At 43.9% G+C, this 25865-nt stretch overlaps 1 protein-coding gene across 23 annotated transcripts in view; it reads left to right on the top strand.

Moving 5' to 3' along the window:
* Positions 1-25865, top strand: part of RBFOX1 (RNA binding fox-1 homolog 1) — a 1703141-nt gene that overhangs the window by 509711 nt on the left and 1167565 nt on the right. The window lies entirely within an intron of this gene.

Below are 25865 nucleotides of genomic sequence, written 5' to 3'. Positions count from 1 at the left end.
GGGTTGCAAAGAGTTGGACACAACTGAGCGACTTCACTTCACTTCATGGAACAATAGACAGGTTCCAAATTGGGAAAGGAGTATGTCAAGGCAATATATCATCACCTTGCTTATTATCATCATGCAAAATTCTGGGCTGGATGAAGCACAAGCTGGAATCAAAATTGCCAGGAGAAATACCAGTAACCTCAGATATGCAGATGACAGTACCCTTATGGCAGAAAGTGAAGAAGAACTAAAGAGCCTCTTGAAGAAAGTGAAAGAGGAGAGTGAAAAAGTTGGCTTAAAACTCAATATTCAAAAAAAACGAAGATCATGGCATCCAGTCCCTCACTTCATAGCAAATAGATGGGGGAACAATGGAAACTTTATTTTTGGGGAGAGACTATTTTGGGGGGCTCCAAAATCACTGCATATGGTGAGTGTAGCCATGAAATTAAAAGACGCTTGCTCCTTGGAAGAAAAGTTATGACCAACCTAGACAGAATATTAAAAAGCAGAGACATTACTTTGCCAACAAAGGTCCATATAGTCAAAGCTATGGTTTTCCCAGTAGTCATGTATGGATGTGAGAGTTGGACTAAAACTAATACAATTATGTGAAGTTTAAAAATAAAATAAAATTAAAAAAAAAAAAGAAAGAAAGCTGAGCACTGAAGAAATGATGCTTTTGAACTGTGGTGTTGGAAAAGACTCTTGAGAGTCCCTTGGACTACAAGAAGATCCAGCCAGTCAATCATAAAGGAAATCAATCCTGAATGTTCATTGGAAGGAATGATGCTAAAGCTGAAACTCCAGTACTTTGGCCACCTGATGCAAAGAACTGACTCATTGGAAAGACTCTGATTCTGGGAAAGATTGAAGGCAGAAAGAGAAGGCGATGTCAGAGGATGAGATGGTTGGATGGCATCACTGACTCGATGGACATAAGTTTAAGTAAGCTCTGGGAGTTGGCAATGGACAGGGAAGCCTGGCGTGCTGCAGTCCATGGGGTTGCAAAGAGTCAGACATGACTGAGCAACTGAACTGAATTGATCAAGAATATATTTTAAGGCCGCTTCCTACAGTTGATAGGCATAGACTATAGACTCCAAGAGGAGTAGAGTAGTATCTATTTTGCTTTCCAGTGAATCCCCAGAATCAAGCCCTGTGCTTGGTGCATCATTGCCCAATATATATGTAATGTGAAAGAATAAAAAGAGTGCTGGGAACATCAAAATGATGCTGATTGGTGTCCATCCCCTTAAAGCAGCTAATATCAACTGCCAACCTGCATATTTCAAGCTCAAGATTTATTTTGATTCATGCATTTAAAGACTACCTCTTAGCCTCAACCAAAGCCTTCCTTGAGTTTAATTAGCCGCCTAATTGATGCTATATGCAACTGTTCTTCACCAGTCCTGTTTTAATTTGCATGATATGAACTCTGGTATTTCCAAAAAAAAGAGATCAGAATCTGGTTTGGAAGACTTTCCTCCTTAAAATAAACAAGCTTCATGTCCAAGCCAAGGACTGGAAAGTCTCTCTGTGGTCCATCAGGGTAATGATTCATGGGGCAGGATCTGTCCCTGGTAGACCAGACTGCTCTCCTCTGCTGGATAAATGATCCATGTTGTCAGAATTACTATGCATGCATTCCAAAATACATATTTACCTGGTAGTCTATAGCCATTCAACAGAACTGTTACAGTCTAGTAAGTAAATAACACATTTTTCAAAATTAGAATGTGTTCAAAATATGTATTTACCCAATAGGCTATAACAGTTTTAGAGAAATCTGCCTAGCTTTTAATCTATCAGGTTGACTTATGAAACTGAACATTTAATAATGAACATTTATGAACATTTAATAATGTTTTGAGTGTGAACATAGTGTAAAAGAAGATGTGCAACTTTTAGAGGGGTGAGGGGTTGACATGTTGCACCGACCAGTTTTAGAGGGAAAATTTAATTGTAGAATCTCTTGTTATTCTTTTCCTGTTTCTCCCTTTTTTTTTTTCATTTTATTTTCAATTAGAGAATAATTACGATATTGTGATGGTTTTTGCCGTACGTCAGCATGCATCGCATATAGGTATACACGTGTGCCCTCCCCCTTGAAACCCCTCCCACCTCTGCAATCATGGCCCACCCTGGTTGTCACAGAGCACCTGCTTTGGGCTTCCTGCATCACACGGCAAACTCCCGCCTGCTGTCTATTGGTGATCTATACGGTCATGAGCATGTTTCAATGCTATTCTCTCAAATTCTTTCTTACCTTGCAAGTTCTTGGAGCCCTCAGCACTAATGATACCAAAGTGAATGTTTAAATAATTTAATTCTTGGCAACATGATATGGCTTCATAAGTGATTAATGGGTAGACTTGAACACATATAGGAGCCAGTGTTCTGGTTGCTAATCTCAAGGCCACTGATGAGTCCCAAAGCTGGATTCTGGTGAATCATTCCATGGAGTATCAGTTAATGGGTATACATCACTCCAGTCTAGATAAGTTAGACAAATGTGTATCCTATTTGAAAGTGAAAGTGAAGTCGTTCAGTCGTGTCCGACTCTTTGCAACCCCATGGACTGTAGCCTATCAGGCTCCTCCGTCCATGGGATTTTCCAGGCAAGAGTGCTGAGGTGGATTGCCATTTCCTTCTCCAGGGGATCTTCCCAACCCAGGAATCAAACCCGGTTCTCCCTCATTGCAGGCAGACGCTTTACCGTCTGAGCCACCAGGGAAGCCCTGTATCCTATTTACATCAGCTGTTTAGATATCCTGGGCAGGAAAGATTTTTATAGAAAAGGCTGTGAAGCACTGTTTAAACTGAAGTGAAGTGAAAGTCGCTTAGTCATGTCCAACTCTTTGCGACCCCATGGACTATACAGCCCATGGAATTCTCCAGGCCAGAATACTGAAGTAGGTAGCCTTTCCTTTCTCTAGGGGATCTTCCCAACCCAGGGATCAAACCCAGGTCTCTCGCATTGCAGGCGGATTCTTTATCAGTTCAGCCACAAGGGAAGCCCAAGAATACTGGAGTGGGTAGTCTACCCCTTCTCCAGTGGATCTTCCCAACCCAGGAATTGAATAAGGGTCTGGCAACCCACTCCAGTGTTCTTGCCTGGAGAATCCCAGGGATGGGGGAGCCTGGTGGGCTGCCATCTATGGGGTCGCACAGAGTCGGCCACAACTGAAGTTACGCAGCAGCAGCAGCAGCAGCAGCAGCATTGCAGGCAGATTCTTTACCAACTGAGCTATCAGGGAAGCCCTGAGTTTTCCCTGGGATGCTATTAATTTCCATCATAACTGATGTTCGTCTTGTTGGCCACAAGAATTGGACGCATAGTACAAGGTATTTTGTGGATGTATAAAATCATAGTAAAAAGCTTATGGCTTTGGCACCAGATGAGCTTGGGCACTAGCTCTCTGAAACTGGGCAAGTCAGTTGACTTCTTTAAGACTTGATTGCCTTACCTGGGGACTTCCCCTGTGGTCCAGGGGCTAAGACTCTGTGCTCCCAATGCAGGGGTCCCAGTTTTGATCCCAGGTGAGGGAACCAGATCCCACGTGGCTCAACTAAGGCCTGGTGCAACCAAATAAAGAAGTCAAAATAAATATTAAGAAAGGCTTGATTGCCTCACCTGTAAGATGAGCGTGACTTTAGTACCTACTCCTTGAGGTGCCTGTGAATGGGACAACACCTACCCATCTTTCTTCACTGTTCAGAGCATCTACTGAATGTTTCATGAATGCCATCAGTTGTTGTCTGTAATCATCACAAGAGTTCAGCTGTACCTTCTGTCTCAGGTGCAGGAGTTAGCAGGAGCAGCAAGGTTAACATAGCCCAGATCTCCACATATTTGGTTTGGAAGGAAATGAAGAGGCCAGGCATGTAATTGGATGTTTCACTAATAGGTTATAAGTGGTTGTGTAAGTTTCTAAACAGCCTGCACGCTCTAATAAATACTTTCAGTTGACAAGTGAGAAAGCAGCCGTGGGTCTGGAACTCCTTACTTGGAAAACCATGTAAAACAGACACTTATGAAATGCCCTTTAAAACTCCTTGGAGCTTCATATTCTGCACAAGCAGAGCTCTTTCTTTCCGCTCCTCACCCCACCCCCACGCCACCCCGCCTTTCTAATTGAGAAAATCGCTGCATGTTGAAGCTGCATAAACTCCTGCAGGGTTTGAATCTTTTTTTCCATGGCTGTGACTGCTTTGTTGAATAAAAATGTCATGAGGGACTTCCCTGGGGGTCCAGTGGTTAAGAATCCCCCTTGCAATGCAGGGGACGCAGGTTCCATCCCTGGTCAGAGAACTGAGATCCCACAAGCTGAGAGGCAACTAAGTCTGTGAACTGCAGCTACTGTGCCCCCAGGGCACAGAAGTAACACCCAGTGCAGCCAGAAGTAAATTAATAGATTTATTTTTTAAAAGACATCGTGAGCAGAGCCCCCAAAACCTGCCCCTGGGTATGTTCTTCTCTGTAATGTACCTTCCATGAGTTTCACCACCGTTTTCATCCTGGGTTTGATGTCATTTACACAATTAGAACAGAGGCTCCAGGAGGACCTGGTCTTTACCTACCGATTCATTTCCCTAAACCCCAGCATAATAGCTCACGCGAAACTGACATTCAAGAGCTTTTTGCATTCTCCTCTTTCTCGACTGACTCTCCGAGTTAGTTCTCTGCAGCCTGTGATTCTATGACTTTCCACGGTCTCTGTGACATGCATAGGATTTAGAGTCATTGTCTGTTGATATTATTAGTTAGGTTATTAGTTAGGAACAGTTTTATTTTTTTGAGAGCTTACTATCGTCCAGACATGATTTTTAGCACCTCACGCCGTAATCTCCTGGAGTGTTTATAGCAAGACATTTAAGTCAATCTTATTATCACCCTCTTTCATTACATAAGAACCTGGGGCTTGGAAAGAATTTCCCCTAGACCAGGTAGCTAGTAAGTCATGGAGCTGGACCAAAAAAAAAAAAACAAAAAAAAAAAACAAACTGTTGGTAAGGGGTGGATACATAAATATATAAAAAGATGTCCTCAATAAACAGATGACAAGTAGGGATTAGATACATTTAAATACCAATATATTTCTAGGAACTAGTCTAGTAATTCTACATACTAACTAGATGTTAGGCTTCCCCAGTGGCTCAGTGGTAAAGAGTTTGCCTACCAATGCAGGAGACATGGGTTCTATCCCTGAATCAGGAAGATCCCCCAGAGGAGGAAATCACAGTCCACTCCAGTACTTTTGCCTGGGAAATCCCACAGGCAGAGGAGTCTGGTGGGCTATATAGTCCATGGGGTCACAAAAGAGTTAGACATGATTTATCGACGAGCCAACAGCAAGTAGAAGTCACATCAAGGAACTTTCCATAGATAACTCTTCATAGTGGAGGAATTAAGATCAGATGCAAGACATGCAAATCATGTGGTCTTTTGGGAAATCAACACCATCCTAAATGGAATCTCTGCTGTCATAAAGAACCTGATCAAATGCTTCAAAGTGGCTATAGAGTCCTATATTTGTCTGAAGAGACACCAATGGAATCCTTAATGGGGCTTTCACACCACGTGAAGAATCTGTAATGTTTTCCATCTTCCCAAATGTAACCTTGCTGCAGGCGGGAGTGAGATTACATCAGTTCACTTCAGTTCAGTCCAGTCGCTCACTCATGTCTGACTCTTTGTGACCCCATGGGCAGCAGCACACCAGGCTTCCCTGTCCATCACCAACTCCCGGAGCTTACTCAAACTCATGTCCATGGAGTCGACGATGCCATCCAACTGTCTCATCCTCTGTCTTCCCCTTCTCCTCCTGCCCTCAGTCTTTCCCAGCATCAGGGTCTTTTCCAATGAGTCAGTTCTTCGCATCAGGTGGCCAAAGTATTGGAATTTCACCTTCAGCCTAAGTCCTTCCAGTGAATATTCAGGACTGATTTCCTTTAGGATTGACTGGTTGGATTACATCACAATTCTCCAATTCAGTCTTCAAAATAGCTCTCAGATCTTTATTTGTCCATCTTCTTGTGTATGCTCTTCCTTCTATCTCCATGTCCACCATCTTTAATCCAGGCCACTCTGATCTTTCTCTGTGATATCCTGGGACTGGTGTTTCTGTCTTTTTTATATGTATCCCCTACAAGCCCTTCTCACAGTGGAACTAAAATGCTCTTTAATAAACAGATCTCACTGTTACCCTGCCTTTAGTCACTCTGTATGACCCATCAGAAAAAAATCCAACATTCAACCTAATTTCAAGTCTTTTTGGAGCTGTCTTCTGTTTTCTTCCAAGCTAATCACCTTCCACTTCACCCACAAGAGAGCCACACTCAGTAAGATTTGTTTGGGGTTTAAAAAAATTTTTGTTTTAACTGAAGTATAGTTGCATTGCATTACTGTGTTAGTTTCTGCCATACAATGAAATGAAACAACTGTATATATGCATATATCCCCTCCCACTTCCACCCCTCCCCATTCCACCACTCCTGGTCATCACTGAACACCAAACTGAGCTCCCGGAGCTATCCCGGAGCATCCCCCTAGCTGTCTGTTTCACCCGTGGTGGTGTAATTCATGGTGTAACATTAATTAATATGTTAATCCCAGGTTCCCAGTCCATCCCACCCTGCCCTTCTCCTCTAAGTCTGCATGTCTGTTCTCTACCTCTGCGTCTCTGCTCCTGCCCTGCAAATAGGTTCATCTGTGCCATTTTTTGAGATTGAACATATATACCTTAATATCCGATATTTGTTTTGCTCTTTCTCTGTGACGGCCTATAGGTCCATCCACATCTCTACAAATGACTCGATTTCATCCCTTTTAGTGGCTGACTAATATTCCACTGTTAGCTGCTCTCATGCCTTGCTTGCCCTCTGTCTCTCTCTCTCTCCCTCCCTCCCTTTCACTCTCTCTCTGCCTCCAGCCATTTGCACCCCTCTCCTGGAACAGTCTCCCCACTCCTTTTTTCTTTGTCCATTTTCTCTTTACTTCTCCCAGGATGCCACTCCCCAACCTTTAGCTCTATATCCCATTTGTGTGTTCTCGTACCATCCTTTCCTTATCAGTCTCACATCTTCCATTTTCTATCAGAAGACTAAGCTTGATGAGGGTAAGAACCCTCCCATCCTTGTGAATGAGTGAATGAAATGGTCCGAAACCTCCAGACGTCTCTGTCTGAGCATCACGTAGCTATAGGTAACATTCTGTTGCCTCTAATGAGAACATGTGAGGCACTTATCAGTCCACAGTGCTGAGAAAATTGCATAAGAAGCATCATCTGCTTTTGAAATTCAAAAGCATTTGCAACAGGGAAGAACTGTGGTCATAGCAGAAAACTTCTCCTTCTAGAAAAGGCATGATACAAACAGTATCCCCGAGACATCAAATAATTCCCTCCTGAACTTTTTCTGGAAGCCCCACATTATGAAAAAGGGGGCTAGAAAGATTAATCCATGAGGCATCAATCAGGATAAGACCAGCTCTGTGGCAGCAACAAGCAAACCCCGATCTCCATGACTGCAGAGAACAAATGTTTCTTATGAAGCCCCCATGCCCACTGTGGGCTGGCTGGGGAGTCCTGCTCTGTCTCTGTCTGCCTCGGTCACATGGTCTCCTTCTGCTCTTCTACAATTACTGGGACAGGGGGAGAAGCAAGGTTAATTGCATACTAGGTCTTAGAGCTTTTATCCCAAAGTGACACATGTCACCTCCATTCACACTTCATTAGCCAAAGCAAGACATTTGGCTGTGCCAAGATTCACTGACTCAATGGACATGAATCTGAGCAAACTCCGGGAGATAGTGGAGGACAGAGGAGCTGGCATGCTGTAATCCATGGGGTCACAAAGGACTAGGACACAACTTAATGACAGAACCACAGCAAAAAAAGATTCAAGCAGGCGAGGAAACTCAGTCCGCCTTTTCACCCCAAAAGAGAAACACGACTTTTTTGTGAACAACAGTGCGATCATCCCAGAAGCAGTGCTTTTAACATGCATACTCATAGTATTTTCATCCTCATCTGTGTGACTTTTGCGGCTGCCTGTATGGACATCCATCTGGCTCGGTTTTTCTCCTCCATTTTCCTTCCCATGCACTCTTATGTGGAAATGTTGGATCGTGATCAACAGAGGCTTTCTCAATTAATGTGCAATTAATTTTTAGTTTCAAACCACAGACTGCTTAATTTTTGAGTATTGGTGGAAACATTTGTTTTGCCAAAGTGTTGTTTCATTTCATTTCTTGTCATTATCTTTAGAGGATATCACAGATAAGGGTCTGTGGAGTCTCTTCCCTCATTCTCCCCATCACCCCTTCACTTCAGGCTAAATCTGTATTCCACCCCATTTGTCTTCTTTTACTGTTCTCTGCACTCTCATCTATATGGGAAGCAGGATTCGTGTTTGACAAGCATGCTTACCCTTTGCTTACTGTTTTAATAAAAATTTCTATCACCATTTTTATCTACAGTAACAGTCGAGGCCCTATTTGATATCGAGATGCTAGATTTCATGGACTTTGAAATATTTTCCCCATATCTTTTTTGGCAAGTTCTTTGAACATAGACTACAAAAAATTGACACGTTGGAGATGAATTTGCAGACTCCGAGTTAAGTAATGACTACCTGTCTCCGTTTAAATTGTGTTCTAGGATTGAAACATTATATTACACAGTCAAATCATTGAAATTAATGGTCAGACTGTTCCATAACTGAGTTAGCTTCCCTTGAGACGGATATCCTATTAAATCAGCAGGCTCTCCAAATTTCCCCACCTCGCCCTTGGTTTGGGGATAACATCGCCCCGATCTTGGGGATTTCAAAGTTGGACCCAAGGAGTCGTGCCTGTTTTTACACATGGGACAATAAGAAGAGGCATCTCGAGTTACACATTTCTTTGGTATGTTAGAATCTTGCTTCAGCCTCTTTATGTCGTGAGGCAGATTTTTATGTCACTGAACATACAGCTGAGAAAAGTGAGGCTCAGGTGTTAAGGGAGGCGCCATGCTGAGTTCCAGACACTTACTGAATAGCTCAGGTTTACTTGGTGTTTTTTCTCCTAGGCTTGCTTTTCTTCCCTACTCCATTCCCCCCCCCCACCAAAAAAAAAACCTTTACCATATGTAAAATAGATAGCCAACGGGAATTTGCTGTATGGCTTAGGAAACTCAAACAGGGGCTCTGTATCAACCTAGAGGGGTGGGGTGGGGAGGAAGTTGGGAGGGAGGCTCAAAAGGGAGGGGGCATATGTATACCTATGGCTGATTCATGCTGAGGTTTGACAGAAAACAGCACAATTCTGTAAAGCATTTATCCTCCAATAAAAAATAAATAAAATACCTAGCCATGCCCTATTTCATTTCTCTGTTTTCTTTCATCGTGTTTATTGCTATCTGCTTGTTTTTGTTATTCATTTTTGAAAATAGTTATTTGTTTGGCTCTGTCGGGTCTTACTTGCAGCACACAGATTCTTTTTTGTGGTGCGTGGGCTTCTAACTGTGGCGTGTGGGCTCCAGAGTGCACGGGCTCAGTAAGTTGCAGCTCGCCTAAAGCACGTGGGATCTTAGTTTCCTGAGTAGGCCTCGAAACCTCATCCGTTGTACTGGAAGGCGGATTCTTAACCACTGGACTGTCAGGGAAGTCCCCTGGTTTTCTTATTTGCCTACTTATTTGGGCTTCCCCGATGGCTCAGCGATAAAGAATCTGCATACAGTGCATGAGACGCAGGAAACGTGGGTTCGGTCTCCAACCACTACCATTATCAGTAAGGGGACCTTGTTTCTTTTGTTGACTGCCACAACCGCATCCTACAATACATCTGAGTTCCAACAGATGGTCAGAAATATTTAACAGGTGGATACATACTCAGATGCTACCCTATACCTCTCTGTCTCACTGAGGAATGGAGTTTTGATTAAAACACCTTCCTGATTTGCTCTGTATGAAGGAATGAATCGAGCATTGAGAGCTTTAGGAACAAACCCCACTCTTTCGAGTCTTCAGAAGCTCCATTTCGCAAGCAACATAGCATGTGCGTGCATGCTCAGTTTTGCCTGGCTCTTTGGGACCCCAGGGACTGTAGCCCACCAGGCTCCTCTGTCCATGGGGATTCTCCAGGCAAGAATACTGGAGTGGGTTGCCATGCCCTCCTCCAGGAAATGTTCCCGATCCACGGATCGAACATGCGTCTCTTATGTCTCCTGCATTAGCAGGCGGTTTCTTTACCACGAGTGCTACCTGGAAAGCCCAACATCTATGAATGTGCTTATAACTCTTAGAAAGTAGAGTCATTAGGAACACAGATTCTGGTGCCAGCAGCCCAACTGTGAACTCTGCCTCTTTATATCCATGTGAACTGGGAATACTTTGTTTTTGCTCCTCTGACTTCAGTGTCCTCTGCTATAAAATGGAGATACCTATAGTACTTGCCTCATGGAATTGTTTTGAAGGTTCAGTCACTTAGTTTGGGGTGGGGGGTGGGGGGCGGACATAGAAGTGTGTTCGTCATGTAGAAAGCAATTGTACGGCGTCATCATTTATTATCTGGATTGCTGTTGTTCAGTTGGTCGTTTCTGACTCTTTGCGACCCCATGGACTGCAGCATAGCAGGCTTCCCTGTCCTTCACCGTCTCCTGGAGTTTGCTCAAACTCATTGAGCAAATGGTGAGTTTGCTCACCATTGAGCTGGTGATGCCATCCAACCATCTCCTCCTCTGTTGCCCCCTTCTCCTCCTGCCTTCAATCTTTTCCAGTCCAGTGTCAGAGTCTTTTCCAGGGAGTGGGCTCTTTGCACCGGGTGGCCACAGTATTGGAACTTCAGCTTCAGCATAGGCCTTTCCAGTGAGTATTCAGGGTCGATTTCCTTTAGGATTGACTGGTTTGATCAATTATCTGGATTGTCTCCTGGATAATCCAAGATTGAATGGATTGAAGAATCCTAGATATGACTCAGAGATGAAGTTAAGCTAAACTTCTTCTGAGAAGTGGCAGTCACCACACACACACACACAGAGAAGTCTGAATTTGGGACTTCCCTGGGGGTCCAGGGGTTAAGAATCTACCTTCCAGTGTCGGGAAATGGGCTGATCCCTGGTCGGGGAACTAAGATCCCACATGCGGTGGGGCAGCTAAGCCCGAGGACCACAGCTAGAGAGCCTGTGCAGCCCTGCAAGCATAGGACCCTCGTGCTGCAACTGAGCCTGGATGCAGCCGAATAAGTAGATGAATATTTAAGGAAAAAAGAAAAGTCTGGATTTGTCGCTGGGACTGCCAGTCCTCTGTGTCCACCTTCTTTGTTTTCTGTGGTGGGGGGAGCTGATCCATCCTAGCTCATCTGCACAAAACCAGCTTGACCTCTGTCCACAACCCAGTTCCATGCTTCCATTTCTGCAGCGGAAACCGAAGCAAACCCTTCCACACGTGACAGGCCAGTGGCTGAATTCCACAGCAGCTTTGATAAGTTCATTTTGAGCAGGTTTTTCATGTCTTCCCTATTTATATCTTTTCAAATCCAATCTCCTTCAATCAATTTTAATCCTCTAATGTGTTTGCTATAAGTACTGTACAATTCACTTGTCCTCAATAATAAAATTCATTTCGGTTCGGCCGGCCGGTAATTTGTTTGAGAAGAAGTCGTTAGGAAACCTTCGCATTCTCTTCTGATTTAGAGGACGACCTTCACTATTGATGGCATTCTGTTGTCATGCACTTGAAGTATTCCTTCATGACTGACGGAGCTGTTTAAATAATGGCCCGCAGAGCCACAGGGTTTCAATGAAATCTGACTACACTAATTCCGTTATATATTAGGCAGCTTCAAGTGGGCTACAAGGACACGGTTTCATTGACCGTGGATTTATTTTTTCAGTTTGTACAAATTATCCCCTCTGTGTTTTGCACCCCCTTCATTGTAAAATACACTTTCCTTCTGGAAATGAGTGTTTTTATTGCTTTATAAGCAAAGCCTGCATAAGCAAAGCCATGTACCTACCCCAGGCGTTTCCTGAAAAACATCAAAACAGATAGAATGGAGTATTTTCTGTACAAAAGATGGACATGTATAGAATGACTGACTTAATTTGCACTCCAGTAAGACTCAGAAAATATAAAGAGTTCACTGTGGAATATATATAAATCTTTTTTTTTTTTAAGACTTTTTTTTTTTTTTTTTGATGTGGACCATTTTAAAAAGCCTTCATTGAATTTGTTGCAATATTGCTTGTTTTATGTCTTGGTTTTTTGGCCACGAGGCACATGGGATCCCGGCACCCTGACCAAGGATAGAACTTGTACCTCCTCCATTGGAAGGCGAAGTCTTAACTGCGGGAGCACCAGGGAAGTCCCTATAAATCTTCTCTCTATCTCTATATTTATATATATAGTTTAAATGTCTTTATAAGTACACATATAAAATGACGAAATGTAATTTATGTACATTTAATGGGGAAAATAGACACCAAGAGCATGTTTCAGTGCTGATTTATATGTCTCGGGCTTTTTTAAACAACCCACGAAGACAAAGCGCCTTCTTATTTAGACTTGGCTGAAAATGATCAGTCCTACGTAGATGACTCCGCAATTTCTTCCAACTTCCTACTCAGGAAAAGTTAGAGCAGATGGCCAAATTTGTGTGTCATGTGGCATTCGTTTAAGTGTGGCGATGCTAATATTTTTTCCTCGATCTTTGTAACGGTTTTACTTTTAAAGACCCCATGAGCTTTGAACTGCCATCCTTGATGGTCACCTTGGTTCAGGGCGGGATGGGAGAGGAAGAGGTTTTGAATGGCAAGACACCCGTCTTCCTGGGCCTGAGATCCAATAACTGTTGTAGCTCATGAATCAGGGGCACTGCGCACCCCATTTTCAGAACAACAGCATTGTTCTCTAAATATTTCCTCCTCCGGGAATCATTAAGGAGCGGGCTCTATTCAGATCTGTGCGCACTTTTCATTGGCCTTTCTACTACAAAAGACTGAAATTCACATTTATGAGTTTCCGCGGCCCCTGGGAGGGCATGGGGAGTCAACATTATCTCAGCCGCGTAGCGCATAATTTGTTTTGATAACTACAAACAAAAAGGATCTATTCCCCCAAGGCCTCTTCAGAAATTGTCAGAGGCTCTTCTTCTTAATAATGTGAGTTGCTGCTCTGAGGCTGAAGATCCTTGGAGGACAGGAGGGTGATGAGGGAGAGGGGTACTCTGCAGGGAATGCTGGGGGAAACATTCTGGAAAAATAGAAACATCTAACCCTGGGAGGCTCTCCTATCTGGGATCAATATCAAGGGACTGTGATCTGTGGCCAAGACCCAGTTCTCTGAGTGGTTTTTATATTCTGTGTGTTTCCAATGCCTTTTCTTTCCTGGGTTAAGTCTTTCTGCTTTGATGAGATGCAAGTCAGGGGGTATGTGTGCTGGGTGGTGGAGAACACAGGGGAGGCTTGGATCTAGAGAATCCAGGATCTGTTGCTTTCTAGTTCCCTAGGAATCGTTACCAATACTCCGAGCATTATAGAGAATCTTGGGGTTCTCCTGAACTTCCTGGAGGCACGCCTCATTAAATTCATAGAATAGAGGGGAGCATTTTTCTGGAAATGTTTATCACAAGATGAAAGAGGGACACACCTATGGCCTGTTGGGGTCATTGCAGACTTTAGGTAAATACTCCATGAATGGATTTATTAACAAGGGTACGTGAGAAACGTGAGTTGGTCTTGTGGATTCTCTGAGTGAGGATCATTCTTCTTTTCTCAGTTTTCACAGCTCTCAGCAATGTTTGATTAATCACTTTTATTATGATGGATTGTGATTATCATCATTGGGTATACCAGTAACACAATACTACTCCTCGCCCCTGTTAACAGTTTGGTGATCACCTTGCTGGGTATTTTTGGCTTTGCATTTGCACATACAAGTATGCAGTTTCACTCAAATATAAATGAAATGACACAAAATGTATTTTTCTTCAAATGCGCACTGAGCAAATGCCCTCTTTATTTGTTCGTCCATAAAGGTCGATGGCTGTCTTCCAAAATGTTGCATCACCTACATAGTGGGGACTCAGCATCACTTACTGAGCGATTTTGTAGCAATAGTTGATTTCATAATGAATATTTTAAACAGCTGATGTGTATCAAGCTCTATATGGAATACAACATAAGCCCCACGTTGTCAAATATCTAATTATGTATTTTTCACATCTTCTTTAATGGGTAGATGCTACTTTTTAAATGTTAAAGGTTAAAAAATTAATCTACTTATAGGATCGAAACTGTACACATGAAAATGATAAGAATGTCTAAATTTTTAAACCAATTTTTTTTTTATTGAAGGATAATTGCTTTACAGAATTTTGTTGTTTTCTGTCAAACCTCAACATGCATCAGCCATAGGTATATGTATATCCCCTCCCTTTTGAGCCTCTCGCCCATCTCCCTTTCCACCCCACCCCGCTAGGTTGATGCAGAGCTCCTGTTTGAGTTTCCTGAGCCATACAGCAAATTCCCATTGGCTATCTGTTTGGTAATGTAAGTTTCCATGACACTCTTTCCATACATCTCACCCTCTCCTCCCCTCTCCCGAATGTCTAGCTTTGATTGGACTCTTATCTGACAGGCCCAACCCTAAGTATTGTTCTTATTGTTTTAGTCAGTTAGTTGTGTCTGATTCTTTTGAGACCCCATGGACAGTAGCCTGGCAGGCTCCTTCTGTCCGTGGGATTTCCCAGGCAAGAATACTGGAGTGGGTTTCCATTTCTTTCTCCAGGGGATCTTCCTGACCCAGGGATCAAACTCGTGTCTCCTGCATTGGCAGGTGGATCTTTTCCACTAAGCCACCAGGGAAGCCCAACCCTAAATGTGTGTGTGTGTGTGTGTGTATTAATCATTCAGTTGTGTCCAACTGTTTGCCACCCCATGGACTGTAGCCCTCCAGGCTCCTCTGTCCATGGGATGCTCCCGGCAAGAATACTGGAATGGGTAGCCATTCCCTTCTTCAGGGGATATTCCCAACCCAGGGATCAAACCCAGGTCTCCTGCATTGTAGGCAGACTGTCTAAGCCACCAGGGAAACATTTGTAAATATATATGTGTTTGTGTATATATTACCTTTTTATTACATATACTATACCTGTCATGGGGCTTCCTTGGTGGCTCAGTGGTACAGAATCCGCCTGCAATGCAGGAGACCCAAGAGCCATGGGTTTAGTCCCTGGGTTAGAAAGATCCCCTGGAGGAGGAAATGCTAACCCTCTCCAGTACTCTTGCTTGGGAAATCCCATGGACGCTAGGAACCTACCAGGCTACAGTCCATGAGGTCGCCGGGCACAACTTTGCAATTAAACCACCACAACAGCATATACCTATATCTTTATTTAAGTCTAAATGTAAATAAACACACACTCTCATATAATCCATTACAACATTATTTAGTATGGACCACCGTGATATATCATTGCTAGCTCTTTCCCAGACAGGCAACTACATTTTCACTTCTTCCCTGCTTTTGCTTCCATGGATGTTAATTCCATAAATATTTATTAAGTACCTACTGTGTTGCCAACACTCGTCTGTGTGCTGGGGACTTATCAGTGAATGAAATAAATACCTTTCCTCGGAGGCCATGTACTCTAATCTAGATGGGGTCACTCTGCTAAGAGAGCAGGTCAACACTCCCTCCTCCTGTAGACACAAGACAGCGTTTCAACTTCCCCTCCATCGCCTGGAGGCCTGATACTGTAGAGCGCCCCATTGCCCTAGGCTTCATAGTCACTGCCACGTGGATGGAGACAGTGCCCTTCGGGCAGGTAAGGTTAAAGTGGCCAGTGACATGGAGCGTGGGGGTGGGGCTGTAGCAGTCACAGACATCAGAGACACCAGCTCTCCCCCTGAAATGTAAGCAATGGGGGAACCATCTCTCCTGCCCCAGACTGGGGCTCTTTCTGCCCTGAGGATTTGTTTTAAAGATGTGTATACTGTGCCTGCGTGCATGCTAAGTCGCTTCAGTTATGTCTGTTTTCGACCCTATGGACCATAAGACTCCCAGACTCCTCTGTCCATGGGATTCTCCAGCCAAGAATGCTGGAGTGGGTTGCCATGCCCTCCTCCAGGGAATCTTCCCAACCCAGGATGGAACCACAATCTCTTAAGTCTCTTGCATTGGCAGATGGGTTCTTTACCACTAAGCGCCACCTGGGAAGCCCTTTAAAGATGTAACACATGTACACCCATGGCTGATTTATGTGAATGTATGGTAAAACCCACTACAATATTGTAAAGTAATTAGCCTCCAACTAAAACAAATTAATTAATTTACAAAAAAAAAAAAAAGATGTAACCTTCCCCTCAGTTCATCTCTTAAGGAACAGGGATGCAGAAAGTCTGCCATTCCTTCAGTGAATACTCAGGAATCATGCTATGACTTGAGAAAGGCTTAACAGATTCATTTCATTCCATGTGTATCCAGATCGCTGATAGTCCTGCATCTTTCAGTCCATCTTTTATTTTGATTTTTTTGGTGTAGTCTGAACTCCCAAAGGAAGCAGCACGTTTGGAGAGCCAGAGAGACTCTGGGTAATGTGATCATGGTGCTGGTCACCAGCACAGGCAGTCTCTGCTCAGGGACAGACACAGGGAGCATGGCCCCGGGGAAGGGACACGGAGTGCAGAACTCCGCGGCAGGGACACTGGGAGCCTAGGGAGTACAGGCTGCCGGCTGCTGCAGCTTCTCTTCTGTGCATCGTGGGGACGTAGTGACACCCACTGGCATCAGAGGGACAGTCCAGCCGCTGTCCTTTTTTTCCAGCCCGGATGGGATAGGGGTCCTCAGGGATGGTCTGTGAATGTCTGTCACCTTCCTCCAGGATGTTCGCTCACTACTCGGAGGAGCTTGTTTCTAGAATACACAGAGTAACAGATGTAGAAAATAAATTTGTGGTCACCAGCCGGGAAAGGGGTGGAGGGATAAATTGGGAAACTGGGATTAACATATACACACCGTGTGTGTGTTAGTCGCTCATTCATGTCCAACTCTTTGCAACCCCATGGACTGTAGCCCACCAGGCTCCTCTGTCCATAGGATTCTTCAGGCAAGAATACTGGAGTGGGGAGCGATTCACTTCTCCAGGGCATCTTCCAGACCCAGGGGTTGAACCTGGGTCTCCCGCATTGCAGGCAGATCCTTTACTGCTGAACCACCAGGGAAGCCCAACATATACACACTGCTACATTTAAGATAGATAACTAAAAAGGACCTAGGGAACTCTACTCAGTACTCTATAATTATCTATATGGGAAAAGGACCTAAAAAAGAGTGTGTGTGTGTGTATGTGTGTGTGTGTGTGTGTGTGTCTGATTCACTTTGCTGTACACCTGAAACTAACTCAACATTGTAAATCAACTATACTCCAATAAAGTGAAAGAAATTGAAGTCGCTCAGTCGTGTCTGACTCTTTGCGACCTGTGGACTGTAGTCCACCAAGCTCCTCCGTCCATGGGATTCTCCAGGCAAGAATACTGAAGTGGGTTGCCATTTCCTTCTCCAATACTCCAATAAGATTTTTTCAAAAATCAAGTGAAAAAATAAAAGACACCTCCCATGGGTGTCTGGACAGATGGCACTGTTTTCAGCCAGCCAACTCCTCTCTTACTCTGTCTGTGAACCTTTCCTTCTTGAGCATTTTAACTCTTTGGCAGACAGAATAAACTCTTGTGCTTGAGGAAGTTTTGGTTTCCATTCCGGCCCCACTGAGGGACTATCTGTGGGATCAGAGGCAAGTCACTCAACTCTTAAGGCTCAGTCTCCCCATCTGTAGAATGGGTTTAACAGAAGGTGGTGCTGATTCCCATGACTCTTTGCTGAAATGGTGCCCATTGCTCAGGTCAGCTACATGGTCCAACTCTGCCCAGGTCTGCCCTGGTGAACATGATGGTCATTCTCTGCTTTTAGGGAATCTTGATCCCAGGGCCAGCTCACTGTTCAACGTTTCAGACCAGAAGAGAGAGCAAAGTGAGATGTGATAAAGGGGATGGATCCTGGTTTGCCAGGGTTTTCCATCCGTGTCTTCTTATATAAGTAGCAGCAGCAAGAATCCCATAGGTAATCGCTTTAAGACAGCTACAGGGGCCCCTAGCTCCCATCTAAGGTGATCAGGCCAGATTGCAACCCATTCCATCTTCCTTTAGAAAGATGCAGTCTCATGTTTTCCTCTGAGTCATTTTCTCTATGTAATATCATAACTAATAAAGATAATTACATCCCAGTGACTAAAAGGAATTAAGTGCTTGATTAAGCATATTCATGCCATTTGGTCTTTGTGTGTTTATATTTTCTTCAAATTTAAATGCATTCTCCACTGTGCATCCTCATCAAGGTCCTGAAAACTGGAGGACATTGAAATGATACAATTCTGTCTCATACTTTGATGCGCATGTATGCTTTCTAAAGGAACATGAAAGGGAGCTTTACTTAGAATCTTGTTCAAACTAAAACTGGGGAGAAATATCAGCTAATAGGGGGTTGTTCCTATTTTGGTTGACAGGGGAGGGAGGTAATGACTGAACTCAACCTTTGTTGAAGGATATTTTCTGTACTAAATAAAAAAGGCAATGACTTTTTTTTTTACTATAATTAGATAAAAGGATATTTCCACAGTGTGTGTGTGCAAGGGAGCTGGGGGTGTTAAGCCAAGGCAAAGATTTCAGCTGTTGGGAAATTGGTTTCCAAAAATATTAAAGGATATTGTGGCAATGTGGTTGGTTATTTGCTAATAATTTTTGCTCTTCTTCTTCAGCACATTTAAAATAAGTGATAAACAGCTGCCCATCTAGGGAGACAATTGCAGCCTACCTTTTATGTGAGTGGACTTTCCTGGTGGCTCAGATGGTAAAAAATTTGCCCATGATGCAGGAGATGCAGGTTCAATCCCTGGGTTGGGAAGATCCCCTGGAGAAGGGAATGGCAACCCATTCCAGTATTCTTGCCTGGAGAATCCATGGACAGAAGAGCCTGGTGGGGGCTATAGTACATGGGGTCACAAAGAGTCAGACACGACTGAGCAACTGACACTTTTATGTAAGTTGTGACACGTGACTTAGTTCCACCCAGGGAAATGTGGGAAGAAGTGGTAGGTGTCACTTCCCGAACTCATAGAAGCTCCCTCTGAGATCCTCCATATCTGTCCCTTTCCCCCATCCTCTGGTTGAGACCCATTTGACCTTGGAAACTATATGTTGAAAATGGTGGAGTCCTTGGGTCCCTGAATGACTATAGGGATCAAGACCATTCCACTCTTCCGTGCTGTGACTGGAGTAGCTGCTGTATCATAGGAGTGTGCTTGTTACAAGAAACGGGAAAGAATCTGCCTGCAATGCAGGAGACCAGGGTTTGATCCCTGGGTCATGAAGATCCTCTGGAGAAAGAAATGGCAATCCACTCCAGTATTCTCACCTGGAGAATCCCATGGACAGAGGATCCTGGCAGGCTATAGTCCATGGGGTTGCAAAAGGTCGGACACAACTGAGCAGCTAACACACACAAAGTAAAACCAAATAGTCACTGCATAATTTCATCGGGTGTGATGCTTGGTCCTTATTCAAAGCAAATATTTAGATTTTTGGATCAGTGGTGCTTCATCCTGGGCAATAATTGCTTATGAGGTTTAAGTACGTGGCCCAGGTTTATACGTCTTATCTCCTTTCATCTCCCTCCCAGTCCTCTGCTCTGTACCAGTACAGGAGGGCTGTTCTATGCTATAGTAACGAACAACCCTGAAATCTCAATGGCCTAACTCAACACAGATTTCTTTCTTTCTCATGAAAGAAGTAATTGAGGGTCTTGAACCAATCTCCAGGGAAGCTCTGCTCCAGGTGTTGTCCCATCAGTCCCAGTGGCTTTATTCTTAAAGAACCTCCATATTGATAAACAAATCAGGGAGATTTTGCCCAAAATTCTCATACCTGCAGTAAGTGCTTTGGCCAAGAAGTGCCATACTTCACTTCTGCCGTATCTCACTGGCTGGAACTAGTCACGTGAACTCTTCTACCCTCCTGGAAGAAAAGGAAAACCAACTATTGGATCAGAAAGGACTGTTGTTATCAACATGTTATAAATGTGAAGACTGGAGCTTGGGTGAGTTACCTAGACAATGTTACCTAGCTGGTTAAGGGCAGGTTTTGTCATGAAGAATGTCACTCAAGAGGAATTCTTTTCCTTTATGAGCCATTTGTTGTATGTCTTTTCCGTGTTAAAACAACAACAAAGAAGATGAGATGATGTCTTTGTCGTTAAGAATCTTACAGTAGAATGTTGGAAACATATGAAGCAAGCAGTTACCTGCATTCTGAGCAGTGCAGGACATGACACAAGACAGTTAGTCTTCGTGGAGGGCTCCAAGGGTCTCGAAAGCTTTTCAGGTCCCTGCAAAAAACACTGTTTCTCAGGGACATGAGAATTCTGGCCTTTGACGGGCAATGAGTCTGAGAGCAGGGTAGGAGGAAGTTAGACCACTGATGTCCTTGGAATGCAGCAGCAGGGAGATAGCATGTCTTGATTCATTACCTTATGACTGGATGGTGTTCTCTTCTCCCTGTCCTTGGCTGGCCAGTTAATGGAGCACTGATGTGCTTCTAAGGGTGTTTAAGAGAAATAAAGATCCATGGTGGAAATGAAGCTGTTCTTTGCATTTAATAAGCACCCACATTCTCTCCCGAGCCTTGCACAATATGGGGAATGGAAGAATGTGCGGAGCCTTTGTGAGAATGAGAGAGGGAGACAGAGAGAGGGAGAAAAAGGGGAAGAGAAACAGAAAGAGAGAAATACACAAATACAGAGAGAAAGGAAATTTCCCTATTTCAAGTTGGTTCTTCTAGTTTTTATTAGGATCAAAACCAAATGGATAACAAATATATGTTTATTCAATGTAAAATAGGTTTTTAAATATACTCCTGGTTACTAATTTTTTTTTTGCTCAAAAATGAGATTATAAAAATGATGATGTCTTTTCTTCTACTTTGGTTTTGCTTCCATATCTCTCAATGCTTTATGCTAAGATCTTTACCCTCAATTCTTTTTAAAGTCAATATTCTAAGAATAGGTTCATGGAAGTGTCCACCTGTTAAAAGAATTATGTGGTTTGACTGTTTCCATCACAACTCTACTTTGCCTCAGTCTGTTGATAACTGTATTCAGGTAATTTTGAGTCATAATGCAGTTATGCCAATTATCTAGAGAGGAATACTACTTCCTAATTCTGTAGTCAATGAATAGTTGATCTTGAGGCCTCACTGATGGGCAAAACCACAATAATAAACACCCAGCAAGATTAAAAGCTTCCTGAGACATAATCCCTTATGGTCCCATTCATAAACACACACATACCAAAAAAAGAAAGAAAGAAATGCAGTTTTCTCAATAATATCAAGTCAGAAATGGCACAGGAAGGATGAGTAACAAGGACCATGTCGAAGGACCACTCTTTGTGAAAGCACTTTTTTTTAACTTTTTTTTAATTTAATTTTATTTTTTAACTTTACATAATTGTATTAGTTTTGCCAAATATCAAAATGAATCTGCCACAGGTATACATGTGTTCCCCATCATGAACCCTCCTCCCTCCTCCCTCCCCATTCCATCCCTCTGGGTCGTCCCAGTGCACCAGCCCCAAGCATCCAGTATCGTGCATCGAACCTGGACTGGCAACTCGTTTCATACATGATATTTTACAAGTTTCAATGCCATTCTCCCAAATCTTCCCACCCTCTCCCTCTCTCACAGAGTCCATAAGACTATTCTATACATCAGTGTCTCTTTTGCTGTCTCGTACACAGGGTTATTGTTACCATCTTTCTAAATTTCATATATATGCATTAGTATACTGTATTGGTGTTTTTCTTTCTGGCTTACTTCACTCTGTATAATAGGCTCCAGTTTCATCCACCTCATTAGAACTGATTCAAATGTATTCTTTTTAATGGCTGAGTAATACTCCATTGTGTATATGTACCACTGCTTTCTTATCCATTCATCTGCTGATGAACATCTAGGTTGCTTCCATGTCCTGGCTATTATAAACAGTGCTGCGATGAACATTGGGGTACACGTGTCTCTTTCCATTCTGGTTTCCTCAGTGTGTATGCCCAGCAGTGGGATTGCTGGGTCATAAGGCAGTTCTATTTCCAGTGTTTTAAGGAATCTCCACACTGTTCTCCATAGTGGCTGTACTAGTTTGCATTCCCACCAACAGTGTAAGAGGGTTCCCTTTTCTCCACACCCTCTCCAGCACTTATTACTTGTAGACTTTCGGATCGCAGCCATTCTGACTGGTGTGAAATGGTACCTCATAGTGGTTTTGATTTGCATTTCTCTGATAATGACTGTATCTCCTCCCTAACCCCTCTCTACTCTACCCAACTCTGTGAATTTCTGTGTGTTCCAGACGGTGGAGAACACTTAGGGAACTGATTACTGGCTGGATCTGTCTCTCTCCTTTTCATTTCCCCCTTTTATCCTTCTGGCCACCTCTGTCTCCTGCCTCCTTATTCTCTTCTCTGTATAACTCCGTAAATTTTTTTTTTTTTTTTTTTTAAGAGTCTTTGGGCTTCCCTTGTGGCTCAAATGGTAAAGAATATGGCTGCAACGCGGGAGACCTGGGTTTGATCTCTAGGTCGGAAGATCTCTGGAGAAGAGAATGGCAACCACTCTAGTATTCTTGCCTGGAGAATCCCATGGACAGAGGAGCCCGGTGGGCTACAGTCCATGGGGTCTTAAAGAGTCAGACACGACTGAGCGACTAACACTTTCACTTCAGAAGTCTGTATGGAATTTGTTGCAGCATTGCTTCTTCTTTATGTTTTGTTTTATTTTGGGGGGAGCAGCACAAGATATGTGGACTCTTAGTTCCCTGACCAGGTATCGAACCCGCATCCCCTGAACCAGAAGGCAAAATCTTAACCCCAGGACCACCAGGGAAGTTCCCTCTGAAGTACTTTAGTGGCATATGGAAAGCAAACCCAAACACACCCCAGCAAGGGAGGTATCCTTGGTCTCATCGCCATTCCAAGAGTGAGACCAGTTGAGAAGATCAGGGAGTTCTCCAGACCCACACAGCTCACCTGGCACCAGAGCTGAGCTTCAGACCCATGTGTTGTTATCCCCAAAGTCTATGCCTTTCCTATCATGCCCAAGTCTCACCTGATACCTGGACCCAGTTGAAGCTTTGCAAGAAGATTAAAGTGAACAGAACCACTGCCCTTCTCAGCACAGCAGACTTAAAAAAAATTAACTTATTTATTTTAATTGGAGGATAATTACTTTACAATATTGTGATGGCCTCTGCCATACATCAACATGAATCAGCCATAGACATACATGTATCCCCTCCTTCCTGAACCTCCCCTCCCACCCATCCCCCACCTCACCATTCCAGGTTGTCTCAGGGCATTGGTTTTGGGCTCCCTGCATCATACATCAAATAGACAGTCAGACTTTTGCCCTTCTTCCTTCAAAGTAGTCATTGCAGCAGTAAATCTCTGAAGTCTTTTGAAGAATATGTTTTACTTTTGATGAAGAGCGTCAAAACTAATCTAATTTTAAAAGGATACTCTCAATGCTTCTCCAATGTCATTTTATTTTTTATCTTTTTTTCTCCTCCTTAAAAAAATTTTTTTAACTTTTTATTTTGTGTTGGGGTGTGGGCTTCCCAGGTGGAGCAACGGTTAAAAAACAAAACAAAACAAAACAAAACAAAAACCTGCCTGTCAATCCTGGAGATTCAAGAGATGTGGGTTTGACCCTGGATTGGGAAGGTCCCCTGGAGAAGGAAATGGAAACCCGCTCTAGTATTCTTGCCTGGAGAATCCCATGGACAGAGGAGCCTAGCAGGCTACAGTCCATGGGGTCCCAAGAGTCGGACACGACTGAGCCTGAGTATTGTACGAGTACATCCAATTAACAATGTTGTTAGTTTCAGGTGAACAGCCAAGGGCCTCAGCCATATATATACATGGATCCATCCTCCCCAAACTCCCCTCCATCTGGGCTCCAGGTAACACTGAGCAGGGTTGCTGTGCTCTACAGTAGGTCCTTGTCCTGAGTCATTTTCTTCTCTCCACGTCCTCCCCTCTCCTTCCTTGGTATGCTGATCCATTGAAACCCACAGACTATGAGCACCAGGGGAGCAAGCCAGAGGCCAGTGCGGTCTCTCCCTGCCCCTGGTGGGGGCTTTCCAGACCTACAGCAGCTGCCCCTCTGGTGGGCTGCAGAGTCTGTGCTTCAGCATTGATCTCCCCACCAGGGTGCCATCCCTTTGCTTTCCTGAGGTCTATTATGAAGCAGAAACCCAACACCCCTGGCCTTGTCTTGGGTAGAGTGGGTGGGTAGTTAGTTCTAAGAGTACATGTGGGCTCTTTATCTTGGTGCTGTGGTGCTTTGGGGGCCTCCCGGGTGGTGCTAGTGATAAAGAACCTGCCTGCCAATGCAGGAGACATAAGAGATGCAAGTCAGGAAGATCTCCTGGAGGAGGGCATGGGAACCCACTCCAGTATTGCTGCCTGGAGAATCCTGTGGACAAAGGAGCCTGGTGGGCTACAGTCCTTGGGGTCACAAACAGACACAGGACTGAAAGGACTTAGCATGCATGCTGGCATGGTATGTCTGCCCTTGGCAACTGGCATGGAGCCCCCGCCCTCAGACCTGCTGACCCTTGCTTTGTGAAGGAAGGCTTGCCCTCTGCCCTCTGAGCTCTTCGTGGGCCCTGATGGGCCAGGAGAGGCGGAATAAACAGCAGGCAGGTGCTGATTACATCTGGATGGGCCCTTCCTTGCAGAAGGCGGATATTGATCTTTCCATTTTGGTCCCATGGACTCTCTCTGAAAGTACTACGTGGCCTTCTTATAAACCGGTGACCTATTGATTCCCCAGCTGCTGACGGGGCCTCTCTCATGCGTCCCACTTACCTCCTTATGGGGGATGCTTGGCTGTGTTCATAGAGGTCACCTGCACCTGGAGGGAGGTCTTGCTGGAGATGCTCGGACTTTCTAAAACTTCGATGTGTGTCCCAAATTCGTAACTTTGGTGGTATGCTCCTCCCGGAAGCAACTGTTGATGATACAGCTAATGCAATCCAAGTCTTCACAAGGGTTTTGTTTGCCCAGGGAGTTCATAAAAGCCTATCATTCTCAGTGGAGGCACTTCTGTTCTCCGCCTATCCCCAGGAGACATTTGGCAATGTTTGGAGATATGTTTTCACTTGTCACAACTGGGGGTGAGTGTTGTGGCTGGCATCTATTGGGTAGAAGCCAGAAAAGCTGCTATGCATTCTTTTTGGCACAGGACAGCCCCTCCCGCAACAAAAGGATTGTTGTTTAGTAGCTCATTCATGTCTGAATCTGTGCAACCCCGTGGACTGTAGCCCACCAGGCTATGTTCATGGAATTCTCCAGGCAAGAATACTCAAGCGGGTTGCCATTTCCTTCTCCAGAGGATCTTCCTGACCTAGGGATCGAACCCACATTTCCTGCACTGGCAGGTGGATTCTTTCCCACTGAGCCACCGGGAAGCCCCCCAACAAAGGATTACTTGGCATCAAATATCAATAGTGTCAAGGCTGAGAAAACAGATATGTTATATTAAAATATACCCAAATTCAATATAAAGCACAATTTTATAACATTACAGGTTTGAGAGGATTTTTATCATCTTGCTATTGAAGCGAATTCACTCTGAATAACTCATTTATGATTAGCTACTTTGTCAGCCATCATCACAGAAACTTGGAAATGCTTGTAAGAGAGAAAAAAAAATAGTCTACAGCTTGTCTTCCAACGTAATAAAATAGTTATGACTCCTAAATTTAACAATTAATGACGCTGACATAA

This window comes from Bubalus bubalis, chromosome 24 (assembly GCF_019923935.1).
Source record: "Bubalus bubalis isolate 160015118507 breed Murrah chromosome 24, NDDB_SH_1, whole genome shotgun sequence".
NCBI classification, from domain to species: domain Eukaryota; kingdom Metazoa; phylum Chordata; class Mammalia; order Artiodactyla; family Bovidae; genus Bubalus; species Bubalus bubalis.
This window is presented reverse-complemented; position numbering and strand designations above follow the sequence as displayed.